Source organism: Pinus tabuliformis, chromosome 3_1 (genome assembly GCF_031772625.1).
Source record: "Pinus tabuliformis cultivar Carrire ecotype Pingquan chromosome 3_1, CPIR1, whole genome shotgun sequence".
Lineage (NCBI taxonomy): Eukaryota > Viridiplantae > Streptophyta > Pinopsida > Pinales > Pinaceae > Pinus > Pinus tabuliformis.
Window position 1 is genome coordinate 47,327,898 of NC_142301.1, and position 11,019 is coordinate 47,338,916.

The 11,019-nt window shown below is 39.2% G+C and overlaps 1 pseudogene; it reads right to left on the bottom strand.

Moving 5' to 3' along the window:
- Positions 1-5,594: 5,594 nt before the first annotated feature.
- On the bottom strand, positions 5,595-8,017 carry LOC149185700 (putative transcription factor bHLH041; annotated as a pseudogene).
- Positions 8,018-11,019: the final 3,002 nt, after the last annotated feature.

Here is an 11,019-nt window from a genome sequence, read left to right on the forward strand (position 1 = left end):
TTCATGGTATCAGAGCTTGGTTGGCTGAAAAGTGCAGTTTGGGACAACAAAGTGAAAATTATAGCAAGCTAATTTTTACACAGAAAACAAAAACATTTACCACAGATTTGAAAATTTTAGTTTGAGTGAAACATGTCTTTGGGTTTGAGAGTTGAAGACAGGTTGGATGGGTAGAACAACTACAGTGCATGGAAGGAGAGAATCCAGAGCATCTTTGAGGAAGCATAAGTCTGGGGTATTATGGTAAATACCACACAGAACCCAATAGCAGTACCTGCTGACCCTGTACAATTAGCAGAGTTTAATAAAAAGAATGCTAAGGCAAAAATATTATTCTGGAAGGAATCAAAGACCATGTCATTCCTCATGTGAGAGGAAAGATTTATGCACATGAGATGTGGACAGTCATGACCAGTCTTTACCAGAGCTCAAATGAAAACAGAAAAATGGTCCTAAAGGAGAAACTGAAGGCAACTAAAATGGCTAAGACTAAAAGTGCTACAACATACCTCACAAAGATCACTTCAGTCAGAGATGAGTTGGCAGTTGTAGGTGAGATCATTGCACCCACTGAGTTGGTGAGAATTACTTTGAATGGTCTTCCCATGACTTGGGAGAATTTTTTGGATGGCATTGTTGCACGGGAAACCCTTCCCAATTGGGAGAGGTTGTGGGATGATTGCATTCAGAATGAGATCAGAAAGAACCATCTTGGGGCAGCCAAACAGGTAGAGGAGGATGACAATGTGGCATTGTTAGCAAGAGGAAAGAAGGGCAGAGCAAAGAAGCAAGCTTCCAACAATGGAGGCAAAAGCAAAGGTAAAGGCAAGCATCAGAACAAGGAGAAGGACTATTCCAAAGTCAAATGTTGGAATTGTCAAAAGTTGGCACACTATGTTGTTGTGTATCTACAGAAGAAGAACAAGAAAGGGAAAGACAAACCCATGGCAGCTTCTGCAGAGATAGAGAGCTTGTCAAAGAGATTTGATCAGGATTTTGGGTTCATAGCTTGTGAGGCCACTAGTGCAGGGTCACTTGCCATACAAGTTCAGAGGGAGTGTGCCTTCCCCGCTACTAGCAAAGCATCTTCTATCATTTGGTATGTTGACAGTGGTGCTTCCCGCCACATGACAGGAGTCAGAGAGTACTTCTCATGGTTTTCAGAGGGTGATACTGATATGGAGGTAGTACTTGGTGATGACAACATTGTTAGAGCAATCGATGTGGGGACATTGACATTTGATAGGGGACCCAAACCTCCCTTGAAAGTGTCAAATGTTCTATATGTGCCTGGAATGAAGAAGAACCTGATATCCATCTCAGCACTTGAGGATAGAGGGTATGTTGTGTTGTTCAAGAGAGGGCAGGTGCTTATATATCCTAGGGGAACTCCAACTTCTTTAGCTAGAGAGATTGGTGTGTGCCATGCTAAGGTGTACAAGTTGTTATTCCAGCCCCTGATGGCATTGAGTAGCAGCACCTGGGACAGGACCGACAGCAGATCTAGTAGTTCAGAGTTGTGTGAGATTTCACACCGCAGGATGGGGCACATGTATCATGGGGCCTTGAGTACATTGCGGGAGATCACCACTGGTGTGCCAGATTTTAGTTCTGATCACCTTGATGTATGCAAAGGATGTGCTATGGGGAAGTTTTCCAGATCTCCTTTTCCCAGCAGTGATAACACAACAACTGGGATCCTTGACTTGATTCATACCAATGTGGGTGGTCAGATGTCTCATGTATCCTTGACTGGCTATGAGTACTATGTTTTATTCATTGATGACCACTCCAGGAAGACCTGGATTTATTTCTTGAAGACCAGGAGTGAGGTCATCAAGTAGTTTCAAGAGTTCAAAGCTCTTGTGGAGACCCATATAGGTAGGAAGATGAAGGTCCTCAGGTCGGACAATGGAGGGGAGTATAGCCTTGGTGAGTTTGTTGATTTTCATGCTAAGGCAGGCATAAGGAGGGAGTTCACAATTCCTTACTACCCCCAGCAGAATGGGGTTGCAGAGAGGAAGAACAAATCCATTGCAGGGGATGCCAAAGCCATGCTTCATGATCAGGGGTTACCTTTATTTTTGTGGGCAGAGGCCTGCAACACTGCTATATACTTGCAAAACAAGAGTCTACATTGTGCCCTAGGGAACGTGACTTCAGAGGAGGCTTTTCCTGGGAAGAAACCTGATGTTGGGCACTTTCGTATCTTTGGGTGCCTTACATATTCCTATGTCCCCAAGGAGAACAGGACCAAGCTAGAGCCCACTACAGACAAGGGTATCTTTTTGGGTTATAGTGAGACCTCGAAAGCTTATCGGATTTATATTCCTGGGCAGAGGAAAGTGGTTGTCAGCCGGGAAGTGAAGTTTGAGGAGCAGATAACTTTCAGGAGGTCACGAGAGTTAGAGTATCGAGAGTGACCTGACCCTCAAGAGCAGTTGAGTCAATCACAGGGATCTAGTGGTCAGGGATCAAGAGGTACATCGATTACAGTGTCAGGTCCATCAATGAGCAATGGCTCTCAGAGTTAGGTGGGTGGTTCTTTGGGCAGCATGCAAGGCAGTCCACAGAATAGTTCCCAGGGTAGTCCACTAATGGATAGTTCACACGGTACTTCAGCATCTACAGGCACAGATTCAGGCATGAGGTCAGTTGGCAGGCCTTCAGGAGTTCAGGCTTCTGATGATGATGAGGATTCTTTCACTCCGGTGGTAGAAGTATGCTCAGGGAAGAAGAAGCCCAAGTGGCTTCAAGATACCTTGTGCGAGGCCACATCAGTTGTTGGGCCAAAGAGACAGGTTAGAGAGAGTAAACCACCTGAGCGGTTTTGTAGTTACATGGCATTGGTAACAAGCATTGTTGACTCCGAGCCTTCTAGTTATGAGGAGGCATCCAGCCAGCAGGTCTGGAGAGAGGTCATGATGGAAGAGTATTCTTCTATTATGAAGAACAATGTTTGGGAGGTAGTGTCAAGGCCTAAAGGTAAATCGGTTATTACTTCTAGATGGCTCTACAAGATAAAGCATGTTGCAGATGGTAGCATTGAGAAGTTCAAGGCTCGATTTATGGTGAGAGGGTTCTCACAGGTAGAGGGAGTTGACTATGAGGAGATCTTCACTCCCGTAGCTCGGTATACATCTATTCGCTCCATTATATCGATTGCAGCAGAGATGGGTTGGAAGATCCACCAGATGGATGTGAAGACCACATTCCTCAATGGCTTCATTTAGGAGGAGGTTTATATTGAGTAGCCGCAGGGCTTTGAGGTGCATGGGAAGGAGTCCCATGTATGCAGATTGAAAAAGGCACTCTATGGCCTGAAGCAAGCTCCTAGAGCTTGGTACTCGAGGATTGATACATACTTGCAGTAGTTGGGTTTCACAAAGAGTGAGGTTGATCCGAACCTATACTTCATCGTGGTGGTGAGGAGCCTCTCGTTCTGGTGTTGTATGTTGATGACTTGATCATCACTGGTGCAGAGAGACTCATTAAGGGCTACAAGAGAGATCTTGATTCAGAGTTTGAGATGAAGGATATTGGCTTGATATATTATTTTCTGGGATTGGAGGTGTGGTAGGAGGAGGGGCATTTCTTCCTGGGAAAAGGGAAGTACATTGTGGATATTCTTAGCAAATTTCACATGGAGGACTGCAAAACCCATGTATACACCTATGATGACTAATTGGAAGAAGCTTCACGCTTTTGATTCTAAGTTGGTGGATCTTACTCTATACAGACAGTTGATCGGTTGTTTGATGTATTTGGTCAACACTCGACCAGATATATGTTTTGCAGTTAACACTATGAGTTAGTTCATGTGTGAGCCCAGGAGATTCCAGTGAGCAGCTGCAAAACACATTCTTCGTTACTTGCAAGGGACAGTGGATTTTGGTCTAGATTATAGACAGGGTGATGGAGTGAAACTGGCAAGGTACACGGATTCAGATTGGGCAGGTTGTGCTTCAGATAGGAAGAGTACTTCCGGGTGTTGTTTTGGGTTGGGTTCGGCAGTTGTGTCATGGATCAGCTAGAAACAACAGTTAGTTGCATTGAGTTTAGTTGAGGCAGAGTATATGGCTGCTATTTTGGCTAGTTGTGAGGCCATATGGCTTTGCAAGATGTTGTTTGGTCTATTTGGTCAAGCATTGAGACCTTCAGTAATTTACTATGATAATCAAAGTCGCATAAAACTCACGGAGAATCCAGTTTTTCATGACAGGTCAAAGCGTATTGAGATCAAGTCTCACTTCATTAGAGACTATGTCCAAAAGGGAGCTGTCAAGCTTGAGTACATTTCCACAAATGAGCAGGTAGCAGAAATTTTCACCAAAGCCTTACCACGGGGCAAGCATGTATACTTCAGAGACAAGATGGGAGTGGTGAGGAACACTTTGCACGGTAAGAGGGAGTGTTAAAACTTGGGTACCAGAGGACAAGTGGTTCCCTAAGGCTTTGATCTTTGGCCTAGGGAAAAGTGTCCAAATTTATTTTTTACTTTTCTCCTAAAGTGACTTTATAAATGGTAACGTCAATTTATTTTAAAAGTGACTTTATAAGTGGTAAGGTTACATTCTAATTTAAAAGTGACTTTAAAAGTGGTAAAATTACATTCTAATTTAAAGGTGACGTTATTAAAGTGAATGAAGAATTAGAAAGTGAAAAAGTGACTATGGAAATAAAAAGCTAAGTGAGTCTTTATTTAAGTGGGTGAATTAAAAAATAGAAAGTGAGAATTAAATGCACATTTATTCTCATCCCTAGATCTAAATGAATCTCAACCATTAGATCTTAGAGTAACGCAAAAGGTCATTTAGAGAATAAAAGGAGAAGAGAAGAGAAAAAGATCAATTCATTCTTTCATGAGCATTTGAGAGAAAGAAAAGAGACAACAAGGAGAAAATTTCTGAGCAGTGAGGAAGCGAAGGAGAGTAGCAAAAAGACATTTTAGTGAATCTGGGCAGCAACATTTGGCACGCATCCCTAAGGAAAACCGTATAGCAGGAGAAAGGCACAAAAACCGAGGAAGAGGGACAACAAGTTATGGGCACATTTTTTGAGGTTGGCCGTACAACATTTAATGTTGTTTTATTGCTGTAAAAAATTTTGTTTTGGCTGTTTATTGATTGGCTCAATTTTTGAGGTAGAGTTCAAGCACATAAATCCAAATAAGTTGTAATTTGTGGTCGCTAGAATTTTTACTGTGTATTTCAGTTTCTCTGTAAAGGCATTTTCAGAAATAAAGAAGAGCTCTCAAACTAGTTTTCCCCAAGAGTTGTAGGGGGTTTTTCCAGGATTACATTGACCAAAAATCACTATGTCATTTTCTGTGTGTGGCTGTCATAATTTTGTTGTGTTTTATTTCTGTAATTTTAGCAGTTGTAAAATCTCTAAATTTGTGTTTTCAGAAAATTATTATCATTTCCAAATTTTAGAATTTTTATCATTCTTGGATTTAAACTAAATACATGGAGTGATAAGGAAGACTGATAACCAAAATGGAGGTTGAAATTTCTTCAGGAATGTGGCTGGAGAACAAATTATCAGCATGTACAAAATTCAAAGTTCCAAAGCATTGACCATACCAAACCTTCCTACGACGGCTGCGTCCCCCTCGCCATACTCACCAACCCTATCCTTACCTGCTCCAAGTCCTGCAAATTTCCCGACCAATCACAAATATTAATAACAACATAAATATGGCGAAGCCTTAAATACAACTATATGTCTCTAATGGAACCAGTAATGGAACTATATGTATATATATTTCTTACATGATCTTACAATTTGATGGTTGCAGTGATTCGATATGTCAAGTGTGATGGATCGTGTTCATGATGTGCTGTGGACGTGGCCATGGAAAGAAGAGGAACCCTCATTTCTCTTAGATTCTGTAGCAGAGCAATCATCAAATCAGTCGGATTTCTAAGGCTGTCGACCACCACTACTATATTTGCCATTTCATCAGAAGAAGCGGTACTAGTACTCCCTCCAGTCTTTGATACTTCAACTGTCACCAAGCTGTCACCACCCTCACTACCTGTGGAGCCCTGTTGTTGCAAGCTTGTGCTAGTACCTGCACCCTCCTGAGACTGTTGCAGGGCTGTGCTGGCGGCTGCACCCTCCTGAGATTGAGCACATGGGAGCTTCTTCAATTCTGATTCCAACTGTTTATTCCTCTCTTCAAGTTCTTCCACCCGCGATTTGAGACTAGTTAAATACTCTCTCGTATACCCCAATATGGAAGCCTCGTCTTTCTGCTATTACATACAGAGATTAAATCCAAAGGTCAATGGATGGCCATAAAACTTCATTTCATTACAACAAAAAATTTAATGTTCATGGAACGTACCCTTGCGCCACGAGGGATGAATCGACGCAATGCGTCAATGCTCTCCCTCAATTTCTCCCTCCTCCTACGCTCAGAAATCAGATGACGGACTTGACCGCTAGAAACCGTTCCCCCTGCTGGTCTTTCGCTCTCAGACATTGAGATTTGTCCCAATCTTTCTGCATGAATATTCATCAAGATTGCTAGGCTTCTCTTCAATCTGTACTGACCCTCAACCACGGGCTGGCTTGGCGTTTTACCTGGCGGTCTCCACATGTCAAATGCGCTCAGCATCATGCTCCCCGCTGAGGGGGCAACAGGAAAACGGCTGACCTTACTGGTTTGCGGGAATAGCAGTGGACCTGGAATGTTAAGTTGCGCTGAGGAAGCTGGATAAACTAGTGTTGTCTCAAGACCAAGGCGACCGGTCAAAAGCCCAGAAATGTTGGGTGACACTATTACATTAGCCATAAGGCTTGAAAATCGCAATTTATTCTGTTCATCCGGTTGAACCTACAAGTGAAACCATGGAATTAAGCATGGAATCAACAGAATGCAGATGAGTAGTACATAGGCCCATAGCTGGGGTGGGTATAATTATTAATATGATGTCTCACCAATTTTGTTGTTCCGAGCTCTACTACACCGATTCCGCAGGGAATGAATACTGCAGTCTAAGAAATAATGAAATGTCAGGGAAAGGGAAGGGGGCGACCGAAGAAACCACAATTAATTTAAGTGCATCTTGCCACGTGTCTGAAACGAGGCAAGGCAGTATAAACACTCACCTTAATGCCCACGGCCTGCATACAAGATACCAATGAGAGAGACAGAAACAATAAATTCATAGCCATGGGAAGCGTTTTCTATGCGTTAAATGTTGCGCCAGAAATAACAATTTGAATGTGGGCTGAAATGGAAAACTAATTATTTTACCTTGTAAAACAGTTCCTGGCTTTCATTAGACCTGAAGCGCAGGAGCTCATTTACCGTTAACCAAACATACGGCGGTTGATTCAGTGCCAAACCTGGAACTCTGAATTGGAAAAATTTTATCAAAATTCTGCCAACATTCTATGTACGATGTATTATTGGCAATTTCGATCATGGAATATATAGGGAGACTTTTGATTATTTACAAATAATTTTAAAAAATAAAATAGATACATTTTAAATTAGCTAAATCAAAATCAAATTGGTCTGCTCATTAATTTAAGACAGAGATCTTTAGTTTCATTTAAATGTATAACACGTTCTCTGAAATATATATTTTTCGGAGGGCTCTCAAACTTCAGAAAACCAGAGATAAAACTGATATGTAGCTTTTGTAATTCGGTCGCATAGATCCTACATTGTGTGTGTGGGGATTAAACTTACCCAGCGTCCAGAGCAAAGCGATAAAGCTTGTACAAATTGAAAAGGGTCTGCCCTACACTCTGGGACGGGGCCATCGAGGAACCAGTTTCCATTCCGGGGTTAAACCATCCGTCTTTACATGCTAATTCTCTGAAAATGTAAACCAAAAATAACGTACAAAATGTAATTATATCCTTAATGCAGCTTATTCGACTGATATTCATTATACAAAACTCATAAGAATAGAGGGAAAGAAACTTACTGTGGTGGCTGATCCAAGGACCACAACACAATATAGGTCCACTGTAAAGGTATTACAATGCGTCTCATTATTTGTTGGAGTGAGTGGTCATCCAAGTAGAAAATGAAGTCCATGATCTGGATAACATAGAAGTTGAGAGGCTGGAAAATTGAAATGGGCGCAGGAGGAAAGTAGAGGTGATTTGAGATCTATAGAGTGGAAAGGGTTTAAGAGTTGCCAAGGGTTTGAGATGTGTGAAGTTTGAACAGGGGAGGCGGGTGAGATTTGGTGGTGATTGTACGTACAGATGGTAAAAGGGTTGAAGAGAGAATAAGGCACGAACGCGGGAAATACGGTTTAGTGTCGGGGGCTCCCGAAGTTGAAAACGTGTATAGGGATTTGATGGGGTTTTGAATTTTGCATGGAAGGTCGTTGGAGTCGTTCCGTTGGTCGCAAAAGGAGGAGCAGCCGCGGTAAGGAGATCCCAACAATCAATGGAGGCAAACTTTTTCGTGGTCTTATCTCATTAAAAGACAAAAAAGGGCTTTTGTGCCGTGTTTCATGTCCTACGATTTGATATTTATTATCTCATTAAAAACAAGAAATGACTTTTGTATCCTGGTTCACGTTTTACGACTTAATAATTATAAATTTCAGTCGAATATCTGCTTTCACATATAATTCAACCATCACTATAAAAAAAAGTACAAATACAAGCACATATATTTAATTAATATTTAACTCTATATTTATAAAAAAAAGTACAAATACAAGCACATATATTTAATTAATATTTAACTCTATATTTACTCTAACGCACGAAATATGGAGTTAAGATATTAAAAAAAAAAAAAAGTCTAACTGCATTTAGATTTTTTAGTTTGAAAATTAGAAAATTGGGGAGTTTATCTTCATCCTTCATAGAAGCCGATAGGGTATTTTGTATTCTGAACCGTTGAATAGTCTTGGATCCTAGATCCTTAACATGGCGAACTTATACCAACATGTAAACTTGCTCTTGTAAAAAGTGTTTGTCTATCTACGGGATCTTAGGAATAGTTTTCTACATAAGTTGGATGAATCTTCATGACTTCCATGTTTTTTATTTGTTTCTATTTTTATGATTTTTAGAAGGCTATTATTCTGTTAGAAGTCTATTTCTTCTGGTTACTACTTGCTTAGCTGGTTTTTCTTCCATTTGGGACAATTATTTTTTTCTTACTACATTATTATCATATTCTAGTTTGTCTTTCATACTCTCAGCTAGTTTTCACATTATCATGACAACTCTTATCCTTCTTGGTTTGGTGTTGCTACTCTTAGCTTATTTTTCAAAGTTTCTAGATAAACAATTCTTCTCTCTCTAGTCTAGTTTGAAGATATTGTAATTTCATGACAAAGTAATGGAAAATTTAACTTATGAAAATAGAGGTTATCCGAAATCCAATGGAAATTTTAAGGATGAACACTTATCTTAAAGTTTAAAAAGTTTGGTGAATCTTATTAGTCACTAATATGAAAAATGTAAAGTGTTTGGTGACATTTTTATAAAAATATTCAAATTCCTAATGATTTTGTATGGTATCTGTAAAATTTTAGTAGTTTTTTAGGTAAAATAATTTTATACCATAAAATTTGGAAAAATCATTTTTAGAAAAAATGGAAATTTGTGAATATTTTTTTTGGAAAAGCGTGTAAAATTAACCCCTAAAAGTTTTTTTAGCCCAATCCCACCCTCCCAATATCTTCACTCCACAAATCATGTCAACATGTTATGCAAAACATTATGAGGTGCTTGGTTTGATTCACTAGCTCACTTGTGTCCACATTAGGGGTAGCCATGGTGCACTTAGTGGTTATAGAATTAGTAGATGAAATCAATATTGTGTCACACAAGTACAAGATCCCCCAATTGTTTATTCCACTAGTCATATAAAAAGATGTTGTCCCCAATCTACAACTCTTTTTAGCATTTACATTGATAAATTAGAATGTTGGTTCGCAGAACTTGGTTGTATTGACCCAATTCTTAGTTGTATAGTCATCATCCTCCTCATATAAGTCAGCCTCTCCCCTATTGATCGTAAGGCTATGATTAAATAATTAATATACAAGAACAATAAAAACAAGATGGGTGATGATAGACCCCTCAAAATTGCTTTGAATTCAACCCATAACTATAAAAAGCACAAGCAAGGATGACATCGAAGTCTTGGATAAAACATCAGGGAAAACAGAAAGATGAAATCCTTCAAGATATCTACAATATTTAAAATTTTATTACATATAAATTTAAAGAGAATTTGTGGTGCAATAAGGAGAAATAAAATAAAACTAAGGTACTACAAGGAGGTGTTCAACCATAATCTAGAAGATAAAAAATATCTTTCACACACATTTAGGGACTTTTGTTGGCTCTATGCACACGTCATGAGATGAGAAACTATAATAAATGTTCCAAAATGCATTCTCAATATGCTTTATAACAAACTCAAAAAATATTGTATATTTGACTAGGTTAATATCATTTCTTGTGAATAAGATTTTCAGTTAGTCAATTTATTCAAGACCAATAGGTTATTCATGATGGTGTATTTGATAAGAGCTTTGGTTTATAGCCATGTGTTTTGTGACTTGCCGTATAATTCTAAATTCAATATGAATTTAGAACCAATATAGTTCTAGTATCCCATAGTGTGGAAGCATAATGCTTCTTTAAAATTTTGTCTAATTCAATATATCTTTGTAAATCAATTCAATTGCATGATAACTAGAAAAGAGCCTCATCTACACAGTCACAAGTTTTCCTATGCGGAAAAGGTATGCATAAAGAAAGAGAAAGTAATATGCTAATTCAAATTTATGGATTTCAAGGTAAGCCATTGTTGTTGCCAAGAATTTTCATAGATATATATTTTGTTGCTGATGTTTGTATGTGATACACTGATTGGTTAATTATATTTGAAAGAAAAAATACAAGACAATTTATTTCTTTGTTGTTTACTATTGGAGAAATCATGGTGAAGAATGTGGCTCATGTTGCAGAGACTTTACATCCTTTTAACTTAAGAGAAGCTGAAGCCATTAAAAA